The 26,907-nt window shown below is 41.1% G+C and overlaps 1 protein-coding gene and 1 non-coding gene across 2 annotated transcripts in view; one reads left to right on the forward strand and one right to left on the reverse strand.

Annotated features, from left to right (window-relative positions):
* Window positions 1-26,907, forward strand: part of LOC116672026 (partitioning defective 3 homolog) — a 398,621-nt gene that overhangs the window by 48,387 nt on the left and 323,327 nt on the right.
* Window positions 354-425, reverse strand: trnaw-cca (transfer RNA tryptophan (anticodon CCA)). The gene has a single exon. It is a non-coding gene; the product is annotated as a tRNA-Trp (tRNA).

The following is a 26,907-nucleotide window of genomic DNA, read 5'->3' on the forward strand; positions in this document are numbered from 1 at the left end:
TGCAGGTTGTTGTTTTTGCACTTTGTGTTATGATTGGCCTCAATTATGTTGCCAGACTTGAGCCTGGAGGTAACACCACAACCACATTTTGGAATCTCAGTGGTGTTAAAGTTTACATATAACAAAAAAGAAAGGATAATTGAAGCTATATCAAGCTGAAGTGATAGCTATTAAGTATAGTAATTACAAAAGAGAGGATTAATTGGCACTGCATCATTCAGTTGTATTCAAGGTAGGATATATATGTACTAAGAGAAACTGATGAGCTGTGAAGTATTTGTGTAATTTCTTCAAAGAGTTGAGAGTACAGGTTTAATGGAACACATCAAAGGAGTGCCGTCTTTGAAAAGCTTTGACCCTGACGTGATTTGAACACGCAACCTTCTGATCTGGAGTCAGACGCGCTACCGTTGCGCCACAAGGCCCTACATGTACCCTTTGGCCCCAGCCCAATTTGACATCACATGTTTTACATTGCAAACCCATTCCAACTCTTTGCAGCTTCCTGCTTTTCCTCCTGCCTGCTCACTTATAAAAAGCATTTTATCACATGTGTACAGTTCAGACTGGGATATTCGACAGGACTGGGCCACCTGAGAAACACAAAACCAGAACACTACTACGCTGCTCAAACACCATTGTGTAGTATCAGTGTCAGCTTTGCAGCTGCAGATAAGCATGATTTATAGATATGCAGCCCAATGGAAAACACATCTTATTTAAGTTAATTCCACTGAGATCACGCATCCCTTGTCTGGTATAAAGGACGCGGGATTAGGTTGGTCGGTAGTTAGTTTAAAATGTATTATTAACGCTAGCAAAAAAAGAAAACAGCAAAAATAATATGTTAAAACTGAGTTTACAGGTTGGTAGATGCTGGTAAACGGCCATATCCAAACATTCAATTGAAACTGATAGTCCTTACTATATATTTACTGACTGCTGAGGTCCACTGTTGATGTTTGCTGACGTGGAGTGAAAGCAGAGCAGAAGTCAATGCACTGTTGTCACTTTGCAAGTTTCGGTGACTCTACCGTTGGAAGCACCCAAGCCTTGCGTGTGCATGTGTGTGTGCATGCGTGTGTGTTTGTGTGTGTGTGCAGCATGAGTGACGTCTGGCTCAGGTTCAGCAGTCAGATTATCCTGTTGTGTTTCATATGCAGTCATAGAGTTGCAGGCTGCAGCCTGTCTGTCTCTGCTCCACAGAGCTCCACAGTGATGATCTATCTTCCATTACACCTGCATGAGGAATATGAGACTATATCTGTACAGTTGGTTGGTTTTACTTTTGGTTTTGTGTTGCGTAAAGGTCCCTCTTGCTGTTCCACGTTTGGTTCTTGAGTGAAATGATGCTCTATGTCCACATTTCCTACCTTTATAAAGATAATTCTAATGATATTACAGTATTGTGGTGTGTTGGTGACATATTTGCTTAGATCACAGAGGTTATTGAGACACAGTTGTTTCTCTAAGCAAGTTGAAAAGCTTTATTTAGACAGAAAGAGCACAAAACAGGACCGTCTACAATGACCTATCACTACCTTTAGTATTATTCGTTATCTGTTACTAGTGATGCATTAAGTTAAGTGTGTGTTTGAGTTATTGTCTATAGATTTTCAAGGCTTTATTGACGTTCATAGGCAGTTGTCACACTAGGTTTTTAGTACACTACTGCCACCAATTGGACTGAAGTGTGAAGTAGTAGTTTGGCAGAGGAATAGCTTTTTTCCATTAATAGGCCAGTTGATGCAGATAGTACCACGCTGTGTGAAATACATGTTGTTGTTGTTAGGCTTAGGGATAACAATAAAAACACTAACTACATACTTAGTATTTACAGCAGGGATACGGACTCATACCACAATGTGCATCGAAGTTATAGACCATGGGATGTAACTCAAATAGCAACAAAATGGGGCTTTTAATAAATGTTTTGGCTAGTCTAGCTTCATAAAAATAAGTAGGCTACACTCAGACCAGGATCCCAATTAAGTAATTGAACCTCAATTTCATTTCTTAGCACAGCTAGACTGCATTTTGAAACCAGAGAGAACATTTAAACATTTAAATTATATATTTGGTTTGAAATTAGAAGGACTCAACCGAAAATGCGACACTTTAGAATTTATTTTGCAAGTCATCTATGCATCGGAAGAAAAAAACAACAACATTATTCTCCACAGGCTAATTTGTCCTAACTCCTTTCCAACTTTTTACAGTTTCAGTTTCAATGTGATTGAGAGCCTAACATTTAATCAGAATTACAACACACTTACCCATGTGCATCATAAAAATTGAAGAATGTAAATGAATTGCCTTATTGCTGAAAGGTGCTGTAATGCCTTGCCTTACAACCTCAGCCTGCAGTCAGTCATCAGGGCCGCCTTAGCTGCAAAGTGCTGCGGGAAACCCTGACATATGACAGTCGGTGCAGTTGTGTACCAAGAGACATACACGACTGTTGTTCAGAGGATTGTGAAATCTGTGTTCTCATGTCTATTTTTATATGGATAGCTTTAAACACACTGCTGATCATTTCCAATGAGACTATCAGCAGGCCTGAATAAGCCCCTAGCCAAATGACACAACCTCATACAGCCATGCAAGAGTGTCTAGGAAGGAGGTGTAAACTTTCATCTAGCTCAAGAGCCTTAGGTTAGACTTTTGAAAATTCATTTAGTTTAAAAAAAAAAAATCCTCTGATAGCTATGAAATGGCTGTGATACAGCCAGACACTTTATCCATACAACAGATGGCAATGTGGCAATGAAAATGACTTCTGGTTAGGAGATGGCCTTAGGTAAGAAATTCACACTATGCGTCTGCTAAAATGAGTTTATAAAGGGATTAATGGGTGCGATATGGCCAATTAGATGCAATTAGATGAAACTTTAATGGTCATTGCAGGGAAATTGGGCTATTGCATTAGCATGCAAAATGGTATAACACTTCAAAACTGTTGTTGTGCGAGACAAACTCATTGTCTGACACAAAAGCAAGCTTGATTCATATAACTATGTCCTTTGAATGTGTAGAATAAGATTGCTGATTGTTTCAGACAAATCTGTTAACAAGTGGAGGTATTTTTTTCACTTATATTTTCACTGTGTTCATGTATCCAGTTCAGAGAAGAGATCAAGCAGCGCAACATACAAAATCTTTGCTGGAGTAAGATTCGCTATTTTTGTTCAAGTGCAAGATTAAATTCAGCTTTTGGCTGACATATAAAATACCGAATTACATCACATACAGAGATTGAGCATGTCTGCTTGTGATGACATCCCAGCAGTCTTAGGCAGTGTCCTCAGTGACCTGAGGGTAGAAGAATGAGGTGCATTGCATGCTAACAGGATCATAGATGTACATCTAGCTGCACAACGTTTAATGTAAGCTGCCTTCTCTGTCTGATGTCTTATAGTTTTGACTGCCCATCCATTTCTTTTTATAAACTGCTTTCTTTTTGTTTCACCCTTCACTTCTAACATCAAATGTCTTGTTGTGTCAATTCAAACTAAAGATATTCAGTGTCAGATGATGTAAAAGCGAGAAAAGCAAGAAATCTCTATATTTGATAACAATGTTCTGCAATTCTTTATTTTAAAGTTATTATTATTTTTTTTTTCTGCCTTTATTTGATAGGACAGCTTGGTGAGAAGACATGCAGGAAATCATCACAGCTCAGATTTGAGCCCTGGACTGCTGCATTAAGGCATAAACCTCTATGTATCTGTGTGTTTGCTTTATCCACTGAGCCAATCCAGCCACACAACGTTATGCAATTTTTGTTTTAATAATTAATTAATTATCAAAATATTTGGCGATTATTTCTGAATGAGCGGTTCAGTGTAGCGTGTTTTACAGCAGGTGCTGGTAGGCGTAGACACGCAGCTTGACAGATATTGCAGTGACTCTTGTAAACCACAGGGAGGCACTCACGCCCAAGTTATAGCCATCAACAGTATTCTCTGTATACCATCCATTGCACAGAGTCTGAGTCTTGTTTTTGGGAATGGATACTAGCCTCAGAATGAGAGTCACATACAGTAGGAGAAAACAAAATGCCAAAACCCTATAGGAACTGAAGAAAAGAAGGGAAAGCCTATTTAAACCTAACTGAACTGTCCATATCTGACCTTTTCCTCTATTTGTGCTAATGCAGCCTGTTTATGAGTACCACATCCATGGCTCCTGTGGTTGAGCTCCTTGGACAATTGGCCTTTTCTTGGCCCCTGGAATTGGCATTGCCATGGCAACAGCGGCCGGGTGCCAAGTGGGCACCTGTGCTGGGTTGAGATCAAGTCGTGAGTGAAATTAGCCAAGGCTAAAGCAGGGTCCCAGCAGCTTACCCTGGTACCAGAACACTGCCGGGGGAAATCAAAGACTAATTACTCTGTGTGTGTGTGTGTGTGTGTGTGTGTGTGTGTGTGTGTGTGTGTGTGTGTGTGTGTGTGTGTGTGTTTGTGAGTGAATGTAGCCTCTTTTGGCATAGATTGAAGACTATTGTGTCTGGTTGGCTGTCTCTCACCAACATCTCTCAGACAGTATTACACATTGTGAACTACGTACCTGTATGCATTCTACCCTAACTGTGCATCTTTCCATCTTAGTATGATCCATTGTCTAGTGCAATGGTTTCTGAACATTTTTGTGGATCCTGCTATACAGTATGAGAATGTTTTGTGTTCTGTAAGTGGAGGAAAGACAGAGAGAGTAAAACCATCAAACCATTCATACTGTACGTCCTCTGATCCAGCGTCAAGACTTGATATAAACTGCACTTTAATTAATTTACCACAGTTTGATAATCAGTGTCACATGTACACACACACACGTACAGCTTCCTGTAGTCAGCTGTAATTAGCCTGTGAGGACCAGAGTCAGCTCTGCAGTATGGAAGCAGAATTTATCCTAACCTCCGATGAGAGGCTCGTGGGCGGAAGCAAGCTGTTTTTCATTTAATTTTCCTCTGGGGATTTGGATTTATTGTATCTTGCTGCTTGTTTATTAGGTTCCTAGTTTTTGAACTTCACTTACTCTGGGAAGATTTGTTGAGCCTTGTTCTTTTTCAGGAACTATCTCTTTCCCACTTGCAGTTATAATCCCTGATAGTTCGGAGATGCTTGTGAGTTTTTTTCTATTAGAAGCTAAACCACAGGCCTGTACTGTTAGCAACTGAATAGTCATTTTGAATGCATTAGGGTGGTTTAAAGGTGTTTTTAAAGGTTTTTTAACATTAAAATGAGTTTCCCCAGCCTGCCTGTGATTCCAGTGGCTAAAAATGGCAATAGGTGTATACCAAGCCCTGGGTATCCTGCTCTGCCAGATGGGCTGAACTGGAATCTTGCTCCTTATAGGTCATACGGGGCAAGATTAGCTCCCCTTTCTCTGCTTTGCCCACCCAGAGAATTTGGCCCATCCATGAGAGAAAGACATCAACTTCTACCCGACCCCCTGCCCTAATCCGGCTCAAAAGCTACAGACACAGAAATGGCACATACTAGAGATCAGAAACTTCCGATATGGTATTAGGGGACCACTAAGGTCTATATAAAAGAGCCTTTAGATATGGTTTTAGGGGACCACTGAGGTCTATATAAAAGCATCCAAAGAGCACCATGTCATGGGACTTTTAAGTCAGTAATTGTATTTAAAGAAAATCACTATATAATATGCATATCTGTGCTGTATTGTTTTATGCACATATTGTTTTCTTAATGCAATGGAATCTTGTAAATAATCTGTATCAAACCTATACTAATGATGGTAGTATCACATGTCATAAAATGATCTACAATATCTCATGATACTGTGTAAGTCATAGAGGGAATATACCTCATATAAGGCCAATTCTTTAAAAGCAGTAGTCAAACCTGTAATCTTTATTCACTGCATTATGAAGTGTTTTAAACAGTGTGATGAATGTCAGATCATTTTAAACCAAGCATGGATATAAACACATGTTTCAATATTTAAATGACAAATAGCAAAAAATGGAAAAAGGCCAACCATAGTTCAAAAGGTAAAAAACCCACTAACACAACAGAGCGTATTGTCATTTTGAGAGCAGAGTATTGATATAAAATTGCACAAGAGCCACACAAAATAGCAATATAGATTATTTTATCCCATCCTCAATGTGTACTGGGTGAACAGCTTTCACTGGAATGAATGAGTTGTTATGTAAAGTCAGGCAGTGGAGTTGATAAAAGTGTTCAGTGTTCACTATTCAAACTAAAGAACCAATGGTGATATCAAACCATTGTTTTTGTCTATTTGCCCCTTTTTATTGTATTTATTTGGACAGTCCCTTGAAATCAGAATTATCTCTTTTTTGCTTGTGTCATGGCCAAAATGACAAATGGCTAAATAATTTTGGGTAGCATAGGTCAATATGGTATTGATCAATCGAAAGAATAACATATAAAAACATCTGTAAATAACCACCCAGCAATCATCAAAAAGACATGATACAATATAAGCAACATCTGACACACCTTGTCTTTGTCATGCACACAAACACTTCCATTCTACAGCCAACTAATCCAAATATGTCATATTATAGTATATGATTGTTATGATCACGGTCCCTGTCTGAGTAGTTGCATGATCTATTTTTGTGCCTGTGGTGTGTGCTTTTAATCACAGTACATGTTGAGTGGAAGGAGGGGGGTTAATGTGCAGGCGTTGATCACCTCTTTGGTTGTTGGAGCAGTGTAATAGAGTGAGGAACAAGAGTGCATATACTGCTTCTTCCTGCAACCTCACACCCTATAGCACCTCCCAGAGGGCAGAAGTTGGTACTCCTCATGTAGAACATGTGAAGGATTCAGGAGGATTTCCTCAGCCAATCTGAGGGTACGCTTAGTGCAGCTGAGGAAGGGGATTTCCACAGGTTGACCCAGCACTGTCCTCAGGAGACATAATATCCTTGTTTTCAGTTGGACACAGAATCCACTAAACCAGCCTGAGCCTCTGTACTGCAGGACGCTTTGAAGGGTGGAGCAAAAGATTAGATTGAGGTTTCCTTATTGGCTCCAAATGACCCCAGTCTCTTTAGAAAGTGAATCTTCTGTTGTACCTTGTTGCAGACAAAGTCCACCCGGTAAGTCAAGGACAATGCAATGTGTCTATGTGCACCCCCGGCAATTTGAATGCAGATGTTTGCTTTATAGGTTGCTGCTTGTGAACGGTTGACATTGTCAGGTACAGGTCTGGCTCCTCCCCCTCCATCATCAGTGCTAGCAGTGCCATACCGTCAGATAATTTGATGATGTTGTGGTTAGGCGCACCAGTAACACAGTCGTTGGTGTTAAGGATGAATAACAGTGGGGAGCTGACACACCCTTGTGGAGCACCGCATCTAGTTGTAACCAGGGGCGAGTAGGTGTTGTTGACCCGAACCAGCTGTTGCCTGTTGATGAGGAAGGAGCAGTACCAATGCATGAGATATGACTTAATCTCCATCTGATGCATTTTGGAGAGCAGCATATCCAGCTGTATTGTGTTGAATGCAGAAAAGAAGTGCATACACAGAACTCTGGTATAGGGTTTAATTTACGGTGTATTGTTTTGAGACAAGGTGCTTGATGGTAGCAACTGCATCAGGACTGAACTTTTGCTTGTATGCAAACTGGTATGGGTCCATTTTTATCTTATATAAACTGAGAGAGCATGTAGGAGATGATTCACTCCGAGCTATTCGTTATTACAGAGGTTAGGGCTGCAGGTCGAAAGTCATTGTACTCCTTGGGGCATGTTTTCTGTGGATACAGTGTGTGTGTGACTAGTGAATGGGCTGCCGCACCGGGGCTGGTTCCTCCTCCACTAGCGTCACTAGTGCATGACAGCCTGCTGAACCTGCTGATAAGGACCTGCTGAGCCACCAGCATTGATGGCACTGGTCCATTCTTGTTGACAAAACTACTGCTTCAGCTGTATAGCATATGCAGTATGACATACACAACTCCTGTGCCTAGGGTAAGAATATTACTCCATATTGCAGTGCAGCAGACAACTCCTCCATCTTGTGCTGTGTTTTTTTTTGTAAAACGAGTGAAATCAGGTCATGTTACTAAGCCTTTCTTGCAGCTCGGAGGCAACCCAGCTAGTCATGTATGTTTCTTTGAATTATCATCCATGACAGCTCCCCTACAGGAAGAGATTTCTGCCAATGCGCCTAATTGCTCATGACATGGCGTTGACTCGCCTGAATACTGTCTGGAAATGCCGGGTATTTAACCAGAGCTGTGGATAGACAATGCCAAAATTAGAAATAAAAATGGAGGGGTCCACACAGACAATAAAATGCACACATCTACACAGCTAGGTAGAAAACCAACTACAAATCTTGAATCTTGAACCCACCCACACACACACACATACATGTACTAGCGACACACAATACCATCCTCAGGTTGTGCATGTGCCTGTGTCATGCAGGAGGATGTTTGTCCTGGTTGACAGCTGTCAGGGCTGCTTTGGTTCCAGTGTCTGGATACTTTGCCATACAAGCCTATTATCTGCAGGGGTGGAGTCCTGCGAAGGGGCCCGACATTGCCCCAGGGTGCCGATTTGGGTCAGCCGCAATAGAACAGGCCCTAAACTGAGGTGACAGATACACACCCCCTACTGGGATAAAAAAGACCCCTGGAGGGGTGTAACTAGAAGCACTAAGATAACAAAGACCTTGTTTTCCTCTATTATCCAGATGTGCACCCACAAGGCCCACTGGCATCAGACAGAGATCCTGGGGAAGATACTTTGTCCTGGTTTCCACTTTGGAACTGGATGAGTTATAGTTGCAATTTATCCTTATTGTGTCATTATGTGGCTGCAGTGAGTTTGGAGGACCATTTTAGAGGACGCCATCTCCACATCTGAGTCTTTTTCATCTCGCCTAATGGGGGCAGCAGTGCATTCTCCATGCGGATCTTCAGTGCGTTTGTCCGCTAGGAAATTGCCTATACAAAGTTACCAAGAAATAACTGTCTTAAACTGAAAACTTCAATATTCCATCAATTACTTATTCTTTTGAATATAGACCTATTTCTCTTTCACCCCGCTGCCTCTCAGCTTCTTGTTAAACCAAGCGAGGGTTTCTTCTGCATGACAAGTATCCCTTTGTAGCTTTTGTCTCAAGAGTCTTCAGACCATGAGTGGCTGTTTTCAACACTTGACTACCTCTCCAAGAACCATATAGAATTACCCTGGCAGATCCAAAGTCACTTCAAGGTTATGTCTCAAAATTGGCTCAGATCAGATAGACTTTGAAAGTCAAAGTTTTAGACTGGGCTGGTTTATTACAGCTGATATGATATACACCTGTCTAGCTGAAGGATTTGTTAAAGCATTTCTGCATACACATGAGCAGACAACCTAAATCAGACAAAAAAAGAAGCAAAGAAAAAGTAGAACAATGAACAATGGAAGAGACAATAATAAAAGATCTATCCAATCAAAGAAAAGAAGGAAGCAGTGTAGGAAGCAGAGAAAAAAAACAGTTTGAGTGGAGAGCAGGCATTGCCACAAACTAAGCTGAGCCTGGCGTTGGCGGCTGGTGCTGAAGTTGACACTGGCACAGGGAGGGAGGGAGGGAGGGAGGGAGGGAGGTGGTGCCAGGGCTGGGATGCTAAGCCTGTTTTGGAGAGCTTTAGACAGGCAGATTGTAGCATGCAGAGGGCTGAATCCCCTGTAACACCACGGCTGTGTGCTCTCATTGCCTATCATGAGAAAAGGCTAAAGACCTCTTCAGATTATGTCCTGCTTTGCTAAAATATTGGAAGCTTACAGACATTCTAAAGCACTGTATGCTTTCCTCTTGCACAATTGCTAGTTGGTGTAATTTGTCACACAGCCTGGAGTCTCCTTATTGTTAAATGTTTTTTAAAATCAATAGCAAATAAAATCAAAATCTGTTCAAGCCTTTTTTTTAAGTGTTGCATTGTTCAAATCTTTCTAATCCTGGTAGGATTAAATGTGGTTTTCACAAGCCATCCTACCCTAACCCTTTCTTAAATAGTATTTTGACCATAGAGCTACTCTCTCAACTCCTGCTCAATAATACTATAGCCCTACAACTGCCTGTACTGCTCCTACTACAATGTCTGCTAATATAATGAAGCTGAAATGATTAGTTGAATAACCAATAAGTTGATCAACACAAAATTTACCTAAACTATTTTGAAATTTGTTTCAATTTTCAAGCCAAAATGACTCATTCTTTGATTCTAGATATTCAAATGTGAGAATAGTTTTGTTTGTCAGAAATGATATTGAGTATGAAACAAGAATTTGAACATGCCACTTTTTTGTACTGTGTGTGTGTGTATTATTTATTTTTTGTGATTTTTTTTTTTATATTCAGAAAACATAAAATCCACTACCAGTTTCAAACTGGGACATAGGAACGCGTCCCAGGGCTTTAAAAACACAGAGAGGAAAAACTGGAGGGAGGACAAAACAACACATGCAGAAACAGACACACTCAGACACTCACACAAACATTCATTGATAATACAAAATAAGAATTTGTTGCAGCCCTGTAATGCAACTAAAATGAATAAATCATATTAAATGTGGACCATAGCGACTCATTGCTGTGATAAGAAAGGGTTTTTCTCTGTCTTTAATATGCAAAATGACTGTTTCCATCTTTTTATCCTCTGTCTCTTTTCACTAGAAGTGAAAAATACTATTCGCTGTGTGTATTATAGAGGGTATCTGAAGGTCAGTGGGCCAATTTGAGAGAATGTGTCTTAGTGTGTCTTTGTGTGCAGCCATGGTTCCATCCAGAAGGGATTTTTAGGTAAAATTCCCTTAAGACCCTTCACCACTATGCCTCCCTTCTTCCTTTGTGCTTGTGATCCACTCACATACAGTGAATAGGTGTGTGTGTGTGTGTGTGTGTGTGTGTGTGTGTGTGTGTGTGTGTGTGTGTGTGTGTGTGTGTGTGTGTGTGTGTGTGTGTGTGTGTGTGTGTGTGTGTGTGTGTGTGTGTGTGTGTGTGTGTGTGTGTGTGTGTGTTGTGGAGAATCTTGAGAGTCCCTGCATGAATGCCTTATGTCTGCTCTACAACAGATGTGCCACAGCCTAGGGCCCCTCAGTTGTTGCTCGTTACGGGAATGTGTGTGTGTTTTTTATGTGTGTATGCGCACGTGTGTGTGCGGGAAGACTGCGTGCTATTTCCATTCAGAAGTCAGCAGGGAGTTTGCCTATAAAAGGCACAAATAATAGGCACCCATTTATCTCTAAAGACACTCATCCATCAGCTTACACCCACATGCGCGCACTCATGCACACACTTATCTGATGGTTTGTGATAGTATTGCTCTGTTGTGCCAGAAGCATTGTCCTGTATACATGCATTAGTGTAAATGTCTGTCTTCCAACAATCACAGAAGAGTCATGTGACATGCTGTCAGTAACTCTCTCTGCCCATTACACTGCGAGAGCCCTGATTCACTCACTGACACTGTGTGTGGCCTCACCTACTGATGACACTCCCCAAGGACACACAAGCAACCCTCTCAGTCATTAGAAAAGTGTGTGTCTTATTTTGTGTGTGTTTGTGTACAATCTACTGTATGTCTTGTCGTCTGCAAGTGTCTAAAATGACCAATTTCTGCCTTGACGTTTATTTGATTACTGGAATTAAGATAAATCGTGATGAAAGTTGAGGTAAGGCTTGTTGACGTGAAGGTTACAAATTTGTTATGTTACGTCTTTACAGCTTATTTTTAGTCTGACTGTAATAATGGGCTTGACCTGAATGAGAGAAAAGTCACTCTTCAATGAGATATCCAGGTTTTTCCCACTTGGGCTAATGTGGTCAGGTGTGTAATGTTGACAGTGTGCAGAAAGACATGACATGAAACCTAAATACTTCATAAGGAAAACTAAAATATTATATACCTTAACAAGGCGTTTCTATTCATATTTTCTTTTAACCCTTAACTGGGCAGGTCTTACTGACATGATGTCCCGCTATGCCCTACGGAGCCCTGCATTACCCTTTAACGCCCTGCATTGCCCTGCTATGCCATGAACTGCTACAAACTACTATTTCTAGTTATAGTTCCATTATCTATATTAACTATTATTGTGACTATTATTGCCATTGTTCATCACCCCCCCCCACCCAGCCCCATCAGACTCCGCCTACCAAGAGCTTGGGTGTGTCCCAGGCTCTTCCTAAAAGGGAGTTTTTCCTCGCCATTGTCACACTAAATGCTTACTCTTGGGGGAATTACTGGGGCTTTGTAAATTATAGAATGTGGTCTAGACCTTCTCTATTTGTAAAGTGTCTTGACATGACTCTTGTTATGATTTGATACTATAAATAAAATTAAATTGAATGTTCAAATTTACAAATCTTGGGACTATCACCAACAGTATTTACCTGACTCAGCCACCTGGGGATACAAATGCATGAAAATATAGCTATAGGTTTATGGGTTAAGGGAATGAATGCAGCTTTTACAAACTATATGTATATACTATATACGTGTCTGCATCTCTAATGCAACATTTTTCTATCTTTATGAATGTGTTCTTAACGTGGTAATGACCTTATCTTGATGTCTCCCATTAAGTGCAGTATTCCTTACAACCCTCATCTGAACTGCTAACAGAGTACAAGCTTATCTTTCTACCCACGCCTTCTCCATGGTCAGAATCAGAATCCGCTTTATTTGCTAGATATGAGGACACGTACAAGGAATTTTGCTTTGGATCGTGTTGCTCACAATGCACTCACTCATATAAAACAAACAACAACACAAACAATATATACTCAGTACACAGGTTGAGACAATAGTGCAATGAAGAGTATGCAAGAGTAAATTATAATTATGATAGCTATTAAAATTTAATTTATGTATAGTGCAAAGGATGCTGGAATAAATGGTATTAGGGTATTATATACCGTAAGTATTATATATGAACAGCTCTGAAATAGAGAATGATGAATAAATAATAAGTGGAACCAGTAAACGGACTGATTAGAGACAGTGTTGCTGGGTTATTGCACAGGAATTGAACCTGGCACTGTGAGTAAGAAGTCAGCTCCGGGATGAGATGGATCTGCAGTGATTTCCTGTCTCAAGAGCCATCAAACAGTCCATGAAAAAAGAGAGAAAGCCAGAGACAGACCTTGAGTTCCTCTCCAATCACATATTGATTATTAGGGAGTGAATGAACTGAACCAACTGACTCTATTGATCACAGCAACACAGACACACATGCAGGCATGCAGGCACACACAGATAGGCACAAACAGTCATTTACTTTATTTACCAGAAGTCATATAATGTAAAGAAATCTCTTTAGCCCAACTACAGCCTGTAACCTGTGGAAAGTGACAGGTATAATATGTGCAAAGTGGTGAGGTGGTACCAAAACACTGCCAAAGTAAAAAGTGAGCGAGTTCAACCCTCACGATTTGAAAATTAATTTTCTGCCACTCAAACAGGAGAAAATTGGATGTGGTTTCTTTTTCTAACCATGAAGCATTTAACCAAATGTAGACTTTATCCAATTTGTTTTTGTTACATAATTGCAAGTCAGACATTTATTTATTTTCATAAATGACTGTTGTGATTTCAACCTGAGTGCAGTAACCAGTTTTTATTCAGTCTTTTGTTTTTTGTTTAATGATTTGAACGCCTGGTTCAGGCACCGGTTGCCAAAAATCCCTAATGGAGCAACACTTTGAGTCCTTACCAGCTTCACTAATGCTTCTATGCACTATATTTATTCATTAAATGTTTATTTGTATAGGGACAAGTATGTAGCATAAACCAATGCCACATTGGTCTTTAAAATATATAAAAGTCCACAACTAATACATGAGAGACAGGACAAAACACACACTCAACAATAGGCAACACAAGACTCAGAACTCAACAAGAAAACACAAATGAAGACACAAGCTAATACAATAAAGTACCATAAAACAAAGCATCAGATCATTCATGACTACATGACTGAGCCCTCTTGAAAACCTCTTTCAGTGACCTCTGATTTCTCCGGTTTGGGGCGTAAAGGAACAGAATTCACCCAATGATGGTACATGTAGCTAATAATCCACTAAACTGCACACTTCAAAACAAACAAACACTACATACATTTTGCTGATCATTCTGTCTCCTGCTTTGTTATGACGACCTCCACAAACACTCTGTGCACACCTCATAGACGCGAGACACACTTTTGTCATTATTTCTATTCATATGTGAAATAATGATGACTGGTGCTGCCAGCAATGACAGGATGTTAATAATTCATGACAGGGAAGAAATACTCGACAGATGTGCCTCCTACTTGTGTTCAAATATGGCTCTATGAACAACAACTGTGGAACACATCCCCATCACCAACAACCAGAAAAAACAAACCTTTTTTCTGTTGTATTTTAGCGCACCTCGATCCTTTCTGATTTCTTCTTCTGTAGGAGTGTGCACATGGGAGGCTTTTTTTTTTTTTTTTTAGCAATTCTGTTCTATTTAAAATAGAATGGCATGGATGTGTGTGTGTCTGTGTGTGATCAAGATGCTTGGCACGACAAAGGTTTAGGACGTATGTACGAGATATACAGAATGGGGGAGGGCAATGTTCATGGCAGTTTATGTGTGCATGTTTCGGATCCTGTATAACATGGTGTGACACACACACACACACACACACACACACACACAACACCACACACCACCACACACAGATCCCAAACCAGGTTGCTCCGACAACAACCCATGCTGTTATTTTATTCAACATGTTGCCGCCACGCTTATTGTTAGTAGGAGAAGGGTTGAATGAAGAGAACACAGAAAGAATGAGAGAAAAAGAAAACCGTAAAAAATAAGCTTTTGCACTTCTGTCAAGTCGAAAGACCTCTGTTCAGTCTTCGTTACCCACATTTTCTCTGTCTTTATCTCTACCTGTCTTCATGCTTCATGCATATTTTATGATAAAAACGTTACTGTTTAATAATTAAAAAACATGATAAAATATGTTTGTTGCCAAACACTTGTTCCACACACACACCACACACACACACACACACACACACACACACACACACACACACACACGGTCCACAAGGTGAAGCATACAACTTCCTGGTGTGTTTGGAATTAGTCAATGTGTGTGTACTCTCATGGTGCCACGCTCCAATTAGCAGTCCTATTAGCACAGGTGTGGCACCTGAGACCAGATTAGCCGCACCGGGAGTTTCCCCTTGCCACAGCGCCTCTGAACACTGCATTAGGAGAACCAGCCCCTACTTTAGTTTGACAAAGAAACCACTGTGACATTTCATTCTGAAGCTTACGTTAATATTTTGTCATTTGGCTGTGAAAATGAGTTTTGCGGCAGGGAAGGAATACATTTCCCACATTACTTGTGAGGCAGAATAAATTGCATTTACCTTGGCAGTAGTGTTTCATATATGGAGAGGGTTGTAAAGCAAAGACACACTTTTCCCCAACAAAGAGCAATAAAGTACAATATCAGTTAGCCCTCCGAAAGCTGAATCGATGTTAAACAAGGCTGAGACAAAGCAGGGAGGGTAGTGGCTGACCAATCTAGATTTGGGCTTACCTGCCCTGACAATCCGTCATTCGTATCTTCTTTGTCTACCAATAACCTACACATATTTGCAAAAATAGCACACTTGTTTCCTTAAACACAGTAAACACATCTTCTCTTATGGGTGAGATTATTACAATTGTCTCCAATGCAAATCAGCATTTTGAGGATTGTTTTCTGGCATTTTTCATCAGTTGGCATTTTATTGTTGCTAGGGATGACACATCTGTAAGAGGTTGTTGAAAGTCTATGTGCAAAGACAGGTTGAATTACCTTAATCTGATGCTAGTGGCGAGTTGTTTAATTGCATGTAAAAATAAATTGCTTGTCAAAATGGTCATTTTTATGCTGCTGCTGATATGCGCATCTCCTCCATCCCGATCAGTCCTTCCCAGTCCACCAGCTGAGTCCTGCTTTCTAATTGCGATGTTGATGGCGGTCATGATGCTGGATTGTCCTCGGCAGCCTGGGGGGCAGTTTGGCAGGACAGTTACCCTGGCCCAGTTCCCTCTCATAACTTGGCCGAGTGCCCTTGTCTGTTTCCACTCCCATCCCTTCACAAGTGTGTTTGCATGAGTGTGTACAACAGCAGCGGCGCTTGCGTCTCCATTTTATGTGCTCTGCTTCGAAACTTTCCCCAACTTCTTAGCAATTTGTCGTTTGTTTTTCCCCCTCCCCCATAGGAGGGGGAGTTTGCTCAGCTCCAGAAATGCTGCTGTGTTTTCTGTAGATCAAACACCTCACATGCACTGCTCGATTTCTACGCTTCACTTTTATGTTGTGTCATTATCATGTCTGAGAGAAAGAGAGAGAGAGAGAAAAAAGGAAAGTCAGAGGTATTGGATTGGAGCGTATGGAGTTGATATGAATATCAAAACCTTTTTTTTTTTTTTTTTACCGCGAGCAGGTGATGTTGCCTGTGGCGCTCAACACACACTGACAGGTGGTCTCTTCTGCTGTGTTTTTGTCAGTGTGGATGCTGCCTCTTCGTTGCTATAATTTTGGGTGTGTCTAAGTGTGTGTGGGTGCACACAATTCTTTGTGTGCGTGTCTTGCAAGTAAAACTGTGTACTCACCCGCAAGTTAATGTACAGTGAACTACAATCTGTTTTGTTTTTTTGGGCCAATATCCTCTAGATTTCAACTGAAAGGGATGACACAAAGCTAATGAGCCTTTAAGAATAAGGAACAAGGATTTTTTACAATTAGACAACAATTTAAACCAAATAATGTTGACTATGAGAAAGTGTGGTTGTCATCCCTCCTGCGCTCCTGGAGTAGATAGTTGTCTTAGAAACACTGTTAGAAACAATCTACTACTGACAATAATGTCAGTAATGTCTCTCAATCTTCTATCTGTAGTGACCTAATTCAAATAATTATTAAATTGAATTAACTTGAGTTGAAACAGCACACAGTTTTTACAATTACATATGGATTTAAATGCATTCATAGCTTAGATTCCAAACTGTTTTTATTTTCTGTGTATTCTCCAGCTACAGTTTTATCGTTACTTACCCAAAATGTCATAAACCTGCGTCATTAAACAAGGGGTAAAAGAATATGTACCTTATGGGCAGCTCACGTTTACAATTTCCTTTGCAGATAAAATGGAAAATAAACTCAGAAAACAATTACTAACTTCCCAAATACCTCCAATTGATTTCCTATATGGATAAGGAAACTTAACACAACAAATAAATACTGTGGTAGTGCTCCATGCAGATTGACCCCTCCATATCAGAACATGGCAGTGTGCCTCTGTGATTTCACACGTGTGATGTCTCACCCATTTGAGCGAGGCTGGTCCCGGCGGGGGGTGGGGGTTGTTGTGTTTAGAAGTGGAAGTGGAACAACACATTCATTCTGTATTTCACGGCTGGCTTAGTAAAGGAGAAAGTTGAGATGAATTATTGGAATGTGCCACCTTTGCTCTCCCCAACAGATTTTTTCACAAATGTTTTTATTATCAAGTCACAATGTTTCTGTAAGAAATCACTGTATAAAGGAGTTTTTATGCAGGGGGTTCACTGTCTGTTTTAAAGTGATCTATAGAGTCTCTACAAATTTGGAGAACACATAATGCAATGTATAAAATAAAATGATTCACTGCAACGCAATATAACATAATGTAACCAAACGTAACGTGACCCAGAGTAAAGTAACAAAGCATAATGGAATGTCTTGTAAATACAACATGGAAGGCACTTGGTGAAGCAAAACCAACTTATGTTTTTTTCCTGCAGGCAGGTACAAGAAGAATAATGGCAACATCTAAACAGCTGATCCTTATGTTAAAAGCTTTTCAAAATGTTTAGTTTGCCCAATTCCTGCTGAAAGTCTTTGTGACTTTATGTGAGTCAAAGGTAGCAAACAGAAACACAAATAGATGGGGTTAAAAAGGAGGACTGAAACCTATTGTCATTATCGGACTGGCCATTTTTCAGTGGACCAATGTTCTGTTTAGCCTGTAAAAAGTCCAGCATAATAATATATTACCATATGTTCCCAGCTTTGTTTCACAATAGCTTTTTTTGTCAGACAAACAGTTACAAAACCAAGTCGTTCAGCGATAATGGTATAAAGAAAACCAAGCAAATATTTAATTTTTGTACCCAATAAATGGAAAAAGTTTTTATTAAGAGCATCCTTTTGTTCTCGTCAATTGAATGATATACTATTTATTTCACCAGGAGTACAACTGCTCCCAATTGCAGCAAGTTGTCAATCCAAATAGGAAGAGAATATTGCGTTGTAATCAGCAAATGGGAGTCAAAGCTGACAACTTGTTTGTGCCATGGCCTACCCGTTGAGTCCACTTTACAGAAGCACATTACACTGAATGGACACCAGGGAATTCTTGATCTATACCACACATGTCCTCATTCCACACTGACTCACTCAACTGTGTGGCAGGGGCATGTCAATGAAGGCATACATCAGAATAAGTATAATCACCTCTCCAGGGTGTCAGAATGATCCACTGGCTGAAGTAGGAGCTTGTGATGCAGTGATGACTTATTGCTCCCCTCAGATTGTACTTTTATTCAGCCGCAGCAGGGGGCACTGTGGTGTCACTGTTGGAGCTTGTGTAGTCTGACAAGGGAACATGATCAAATTCATCTGCGAGCAGGAAACCTTGTTCTACACATTGCCAAGTCACTCACAGAATTAACTTTAAAAAATCCTTTCACGTTAAAGGGGAATATTGTGATTATGTAATGGCTTGTATCCATTTGGCCAATGACATCTTTAGATCCTATATAGATTTATATAGTTTTTTATCACTATTTTAAGCATGTAGCTGATACTGTAATCCTAAAAGAAAGGTAAGTAGGGTTTCACACAAAGACATTTAGTAGTTAGTCACTGGTTGCAGGGATCAAAACCATGTTTGCGTGCTTTTCCACATTTCAGGAATATCACATTTCCCTGCTATTGAAACATGCCTTTGTATTCAGAAGCACGTTAAAGACGTGGGCTTTTCAGCACCACCAGTCCGTATCGGAAGATCTTCATGCTTTCTAGATGTTTATAGATTCCTTTAGAAGCCAAGTTGAGGGACTTCTCATCACAGCAGGACTACCTCAAAACTCCATCTCTTTCAGTCTGGCTCATGCTTCACACAGGTATGCATGTGACTGACTTTGCAAAGTTTTGCACGGTATAGCTAGCTGTAAAGCTGCAAACTTGAACAAACTTGCTGGGGATGGTAAAAGCTAAATTTGCTCACAGAGCTACTAAAGTCATGAAGTTTTTATAGGCATGCTTTCATCATTAAAAGCGTAACAGGCATGAAGAAGAAACCAAGACTTGCTCTCTTTCTCCTGTCGTCACCTTGATGTGAAAAAAAAGTGGAAAAACTTGTCTTTCTCCAGAGTCAGACTGGGAGGGAGGATGTCCCATTTGCTATCCACTGTCCCCCCCTCTTTTCTTCCTCAGCTAGTTGCTTTACATCATGCATGAAATGGCTACAAATGGATTCCCTCTGGCCTCTATGGGCACGCACAGTAAGTCATCCAGCCTGCTTTTGTTGCAGCCACACTGCACAATTTAATATCAGGGGGATGCAATACATCCTCACAGATCTCACCTAAACTGTTTGTGAGAGTGCACCTAGATCTGATTTCTCAGCCAAGAATTGTGTTAATGTGTTCTATGGTCTAACTGGTGCACATGTGTTTGTGTGTGACTGGATATTGGAGGCTATGCTTCGTCACATTTTCAAACTCTGAAAGTTTTCGTTTCACTCAGTTTCTCCCTGACTGATCAAAAGGGCCTGATATTGAGTGAATCCTGTTCATAGACTTTAAGAAGACGGGGATGAGAGCACAAATCACTTTTATCAGTCACGCAGATGGTTTACACATTAGTCCTTCAACTCATCCCTTCTACTGTAAGACTGTTTCTCCCTCCCTCTGCGAGAAAATCTCCACTCGGCATACTTTAGAAAACTTCCCCACAGCTACAGTACTTTAAAGCCCTAAGCCTTCTGCCTTTCGACTCCCACCGTGCACATCTTTGAAGCATCGCTCATTGGCGATACTACACAGCGCTGAGAGCTTACGTATCAAAAGCCTAATGGCCCAGCGCTGGTTAACTTTCAGGCTTATACCCCTGTTGATGAACTCAAGCTGCCATCACCACTGTCTCTCATCCCAGCTAAAACCTGCATTGTGCTGGTGGGGATTGTCAGGAGGGGGAGAGATGAATTTCTTGTGAGAAACCTGTTAATAGGCGTCTAAGACGGAGCTAAACACTCTGGAATAATGAACTTTGTAGAGGAAAGACATGTGTAAATAGACATTGTCAAGCAAATTTAAAGAAACTTCAGAGCAGGATTTACCATGTATTCCACCTACACAGTTTCAGTCGGGGTTATGTGCAGTTCCTGACTGACACTAAGTTGCGCTGTACCTGACCATCAGTCAGACTGAGGCATCAAGACGTGGAACATTTGGAGATCATCTCTGTTTACCCAAGAGGAAGACTTTTTAAAGCTGTCCTGATTAAGGGCAGTCATATAAATCCAACTTCACACAAAATACAGCTCCATGATCTCCACTTGTACTATACAGACATCTATTTTATGCTGATATCGAGTGGGGAAGCTGTTAAACCATGAAATTGACATTGCACTTAAGCTATATTGGTGATGGGGATGTGTTCTGTGACTTACCTGGGACTGTTAAACCCAATGGGGCTTGGTATGATGTTGGTGATGTAATGGCCTTTACAATCAATGTGTTAACCTCTTGCCACTGCTGTGTATGACGCCATACCCCAGTGCGTAGGAGCTCTGACAGTTTTAGATGGCCTGTGGATAGTTCTGTGTCTATGATATGTGTTGTGTCTTTGGCCAAAATTCCTGTAAAGAAATCCGGTGCTGTAAAACATGCAGCTTTCTTTCAAATATGAACAAAAGCCAGTTAAAACCAGTTATGTTCAATAATAGATGGTGATATATATTGTAATGTGTATATTACATTTACTTGTTCATGTACTTTGCTCCTGCTGTTCCAGCAACAGCATCTCAAAAGGTCTCTGCGCTCGCTGCCAGTTTATGGCCATCCCTTAAAAAAAGTCCGGTTGACAGGCAGGGCCTATTTACTGATCAGGCTGCCATCATGTTTTACAGCAGCTGATTTTCACGGCTCCTCATCGCAATGGCACTCAATTCTCTAGATGACGGCGTTGCCCCAAAAAAAGAAACATAGCTGCTTTTTCTTCTGTCACCCAACGAGAGAGGCTGGGACATAAATCGACTTGAGGAGAAGCAGTTGTTTTCTGCCCAAGGTGGCTGGGTTTTATTGCCCTCCACAAGAAGCTTATTGGAGGGCCCTTTTGTGTGAGGGTGCATTTTACGGCTGATTGCGTGTATTAGAGTAGCTGTAAAACTAAGTAGAGGAGACTTGTCTTTATGGTGTCAGTGGTGGCTGTGCTTACGACCCGTGTTACTCTGAAATGGGACTCTGGTGTGTGAACTGATGGACACCAGTGAGAACTCTCTTTGACCTAGTGTGAGATGGTTGCTCAGTGTCCCCTATCAATTAGTTTTCTTTTCTTAGAGTGAGAATGCAGTATGCCCCTCTAAGTTCTTAGATTCTGTAAAGCATCTTCTGTTGTCCATTGTAACAGCACTTGTTGAATGAATACATAGCGTTGTGGGTATGTCTCAGCCCCATTGCACAGTGGCTTTGGGCAATTATCTGTTAATTGTCTGTTACCACAACCACAAATACCATAACTGCTGTCTCTAATGTGTAAAGGCCCTGACACACTAACTCGATAATCGGCCGTCGGACAGAGTCTGTTTGGTGTGTTCACGTGTACAGTAGCCACAGCCAAGCTGGCGCGTGCCATCGTAACTTCAAAATGACGCATATCTTGCAGGCGTGCCCAGATTTTTAGAAGGCAAGCAGAGGTTGCGTACCACTCTTTTTTTCAGCAGCGCACGACAAAGAAACAGAAAGCATTAACAAGATCCTGGGCAACTGGACGCCAGGACTCTCAGAGTGAATACAAGTGTCTCTTGTAAACTTACTGCGTTAAAATTAGTTCTTTTATGGTGAATGAAAGGCTCGATCCGACCAAGAAGGTCATCAAATCAAATCAACAATGCTGCTGCCAGTTCTGTCGTTGTTTACTTTTTTCTTCTTATTCTAGTCAGTAGAAATAGCAAAGTCGGGAGCCTTTGCTCTTAAGCGCCACCTCTGTTCAGGAGAAGATTGTAACTAGTGTTGCGACCACCAGCGTGCATATAAATAGGTATGACGTCACATTTGGGCGCCAGCTTGGCTGCGGCTACTGTATGACACCCTTCAGTGTGTCAGGGCCCTAAGAGCCCATACACCACTATTAATGAGAATCTTCACACGTGCATTTCTTTTGTTTCCATCCCTAGATAAATGTATGAAGTTTATATAGCTACCAGTAGGTGAACTGGTAGCAATTTGCTTAATACTAGCCTGATCTGATTTCTTGTTTGAAGTTACAATTTGGCATGAGATCTAGCTAGCGAACACTCAGGATGTAAGGCACCGTCCCCTGGGGAAATAAGTTCTTACAGAGTCCCACATGTGTACACACAGGTGATGCAAATCACTTTCCTGTAGATTGCAGAGGGTTGTAATGCAAATGTGTAGTGCATATGTTAGATATATTACCTCAGCTGGAAACATCTCTTCAGTTGCTGCCAGTTTGACTGAAACAACCACTCGTTACAACCAAGGTATGCAGCAAAGTATTTGTGAAGCCACAACACGCACAACCTTGCTGCGGATGAGCTACAACAGCAGAAGACCCCACCGGGTACCACTCATCTCCACTACAAATAGGAAAAAGAGGCTACAATTTGCAAGAGCTCACCAAAATTGGACAGTTGAAGACTGAAAAAATGTTGCCTGGTCTGAGGAGTCTTGATTTCTGTTGAGACATTCAGATGGTAGAGTGAGAAGTTGGCGTAAACAGAATGAGAACATGGATCCATCAGTCCTTGTTACCACTGTGCAGGCTGGTGGTGGTGGTGTAATGGTGTGGGGGATGTTTTCTTCGCACACTTTAGGCCCCTTAGTGCCAATTGGGCATGGTTTAAATGCCATGGCCTACCTGAGCATTGCTTCTGACCATGTCCATCCCTTTATGGCCACCATATACCCATCCTCTGATGGCTACTTCCAGCAGGAGAATGCAGCATGTCACAAAGCTTGAATCATTTCAAATTGGTTTCTTGAACATGACAATGAGTTCACTGTACTAAAATGGCCCCCACAGTCACCAGATCTAAACCCAATAGAGCATCTTTGGGATATGGTGGAACGGGAGCTTTGTGCCCTGGATGTGCATCCCACAAATCTCTATCAACTGCAAGATTGTCAATATGGGCCAACATTTCTAAGAATGCTTTCAGCACCTTGTTGAATCAATACCACGTAGAATTAAGGCAGTTCTGAAGGCGAAAGGGGGTCAAACACAGTATTAGTATGGTGTTCCTAATAATCCTATAGGTGAGTGTAAGTTTCATTATGGAGGAAATTCATTCTACACACAAAGCCTCAAGGATACATAAAAATAATTTGTCTTGGTTATGTACAAAACGGAGCATAACTGTGTTTGTTTGCAAGCAAACTCTACAGGGTATCTTTAGGTTTCTCACTCACTCTTGCCTCACTGAAATGTGCAGTCTGAGAGAAAGAGAGAAAGGTGAGGATAAGGAGGGAAGGGGTTGCTCAGCCACAGTATATTGCACCTGTTGGTGTCAAGCTATAGTAGGCTGTTTACCTGTGGGGATGTTACAGTACAACACAGTGTGTTGAAATGGCTTTAGGTCCAATTGGTTCTCATTATCTGTCATCACAATCCTTTTGCTGTGCTTGCTCTGGGAGTTTTACTTTCTTTGTGATGTATTTGTAAAATCAAACACAAGCTCTCACTGCATACACATGACCAAAAATGAGAGGATTTCATATATAAGGTAAAAGACACACTGTGAATAGTGGCACACACAAGTACAGCTCCCATTCAGAGTGATAAACAACTTAAAATTCGGTCATATTGTTGTTTTTCCAATGTAGATTATCTCAGTTTAAATATCAATAGTGTGATTTATACAGGACAAGTAAGAATGAAGTTTTGTGTGTAATTCATGGGTCATAGTCCTACCTCATTTATACATTCACTCTTCTCTTTTTATCTACACACCCACACTGGAGCCTTTGGTACAAAGTGTCTCTTTTATCCCCCCCCCTAAAATCTGTTGTTCTTTGTCTCTTTCCATGTCTCTCAGGAAGATTACAGATTATGAGGTTATGGTCAGGGTATTAGCATGGAGCTGAATGGAGAATACTCCACACCTCATCGCTCTGCCCACATAGCCACTGATAGCGTGCTCACCATGCATTAAATGGCTGTAAATGGCTCTTAGACTGACTGTCTTATCTGGGTGAACAGCTCCACTTAGTCTCTGTGTAACCTGAGTGTGTGTGTGTTTTACTGTGCATATGTGAATGTTTGTATGAGTTCAATGTATACACAATTGTCTTTTTCATACATTGACTTTCTGTGTTTACATGTTCTTCATGTCTTCATTTTACTTGTACACCAATGCCAGCGTTTGTTCGTCTTATGTTTTTTTATGCATGTATGTTTGTGCACATATGAGCTGATGCTGGTTAACCAGACTGCTTGTGTACTAGTCGCCCTTCATATCTAACCTCTCCTCCCCACTCTTCTACATTAGCTCATGCTGCTGATAGAGAGCTGCGATAACACACCCTATCACATCAAACGAGCTCTAGACGGGGCTGGAGGGAGAACTCCATCCTTCCTTCCACCACTCTCTTTCAAAGCCTTCTCTCCATCCATCCCCATGTTAAACCAATTAACAGTAATTACCGGGCCACCCCAGGCGCAGCTTCTTTCTGCTGGCTCCGCTGTTTGGTCCTCATCACCACGCCGACACGAAGGGAGGCTCCGAGACGTGTCGGGAAGCAGGTCATTACCGTTTATTAGCTAAGGGAGGCTGATTTCCCCTGATGGGCCCTGTAGGAGCCTAGTAAAGTTTGGCTGTTTTGGTCATGCAGGTGACTTTACACATCAGTCTGTGTTTGATAGTTGTAGTGGTATTGTTGTAGTGTTATTGTCACTTAAAACACAAGTGAGAAAGGGAAGGCTTTTTATAAGGTGTGGGTGATTCATCCTCACTTGTTACACTGCTACATCTACAGGGACAATTTGACTAAAGACACTTTGTTGGGCTCAAACCTGTGGCCTTTTGGCCTAGAGACAATCACTGCTTCTGTTTTCTACTACAGTACATACATATGTTTCCCTGCCATGTATGCTAGGGTAGACTGCAGCCCTCCAGACAATACAGGTGTCATTTAAAGTTACATGCTATTTATTTCTGTCTGCACCGTACATCCCAAAGCAATTTTGTGATGCATGTGATGTTTTAATGTCAAATGTCTGGTGCCCTTGTTAAGAAAGTTTGCCTAAGAAATTAATGAATGAATATGATTAGTAAGTATGTGAGGCAACAATACGTCTCTTCCTGTCAAGTCAAGTGATTGACAGTAAACAGACTCTAATGTAATGTGCACAATGATATGAAAATACTCAGCTCAGCACACTGAGATAACTGCAAAACAGAGCAAATGCAGCCTTCGTAGTTGTTGTGATGGATAGTCTTGCGCTGTGGAAGTTGTTTTTCATAGAGCACAGGAATGAATGGCAGCGAATGGCTTCCTCTGAAGGGTGGAAAATGAGCCCTGATATCTCCATCAATGCTGAAACAGTGCAGACTCGAGCCGTCAAATGTCTGACTTGTGGTTAGACTGCTCTGGACGAAAATACATTGTTGTGCTGTCTGTGTTTATCATTGCTTTCACAAATACTGCGCATGAAAAGCTTACAATTATTGGTAACTGTCCACAGCGTAAATATCATTTGTTGTGTTGTTTTTGCACGAAGATAAGAACATAAAGCCCCCTTTCAACTGTTGTATGAAACATGGACAATAATTTATATATGTGTGTGCATGGACAGAACATTTTTTCATCCAAATGTAAATGGCTGTTTTGGGGTGGCAAATGACTACTTTAAATATATACATTTATTTCATCTCACACTCAAAGCTACACCCTCTTTACGCATAGCTGATGATGGCCGTATCATTTTCATGTCAAAATTAGGAACAATTTCATGACATTTTATAGCAACACAAGTAGTAGGCCATTAATATTCAAATGAGCCATTCAGTGCAGCGAGACATAATCAATCGGTCACAGATCACACATTATCCCAACAATGAGACACAATCAATCATGCTTAGCAATTTGCCTAACCTGTAATCACAGTATATGCTGATGCCTGAAGTTACTTGAATACAAATGAGTTCCCCCACCCCCTTATTTCTTACAAATGCACGCACACACGCACACGCACACGCACACACGATTAATGAAGGTGGTTTTAGACAGTCCTGGTGACTGAGGCATGAGGTCACAGCTCCGCCACTTCCCCTGGCGACACATCACATAATGAACTGGATTGACTTCTTTCATTTTCCCAACTCCGGTTGACACTTGATATGAACGCATATACGTATACACATAACAACACACAGACACGCCCCCACGCCCTGCTGCGTCTGAGGGACCATGATCTCATCATTTGAGAAATCCCCCACTTCCTAGCGTGGGGTGGGCATCTCTTTCCTGAATTATTTAAAGGCCTTTATTATTGGGAGTCTTGATATTGGTGGATGATGCCCCTGTGCAATTATGTCAGCTTCAATAATAAATGAGTTGGCCAGTGGGAGTATGG

This window comes from Etheostoma spectabile, chromosome 22 (assembly GCF_008692095.1).
Source record: "Etheostoma spectabile isolate EspeVRDwgs_2016 chromosome 22, UIUC_Espe_1.0, whole genome shotgun sequence".
NCBI classification, from domain to species: domain Eukaryota; kingdom Metazoa; phylum Chordata; class Actinopteri; order Perciformes; family Percidae; genus Etheostoma; species Etheostoma spectabile.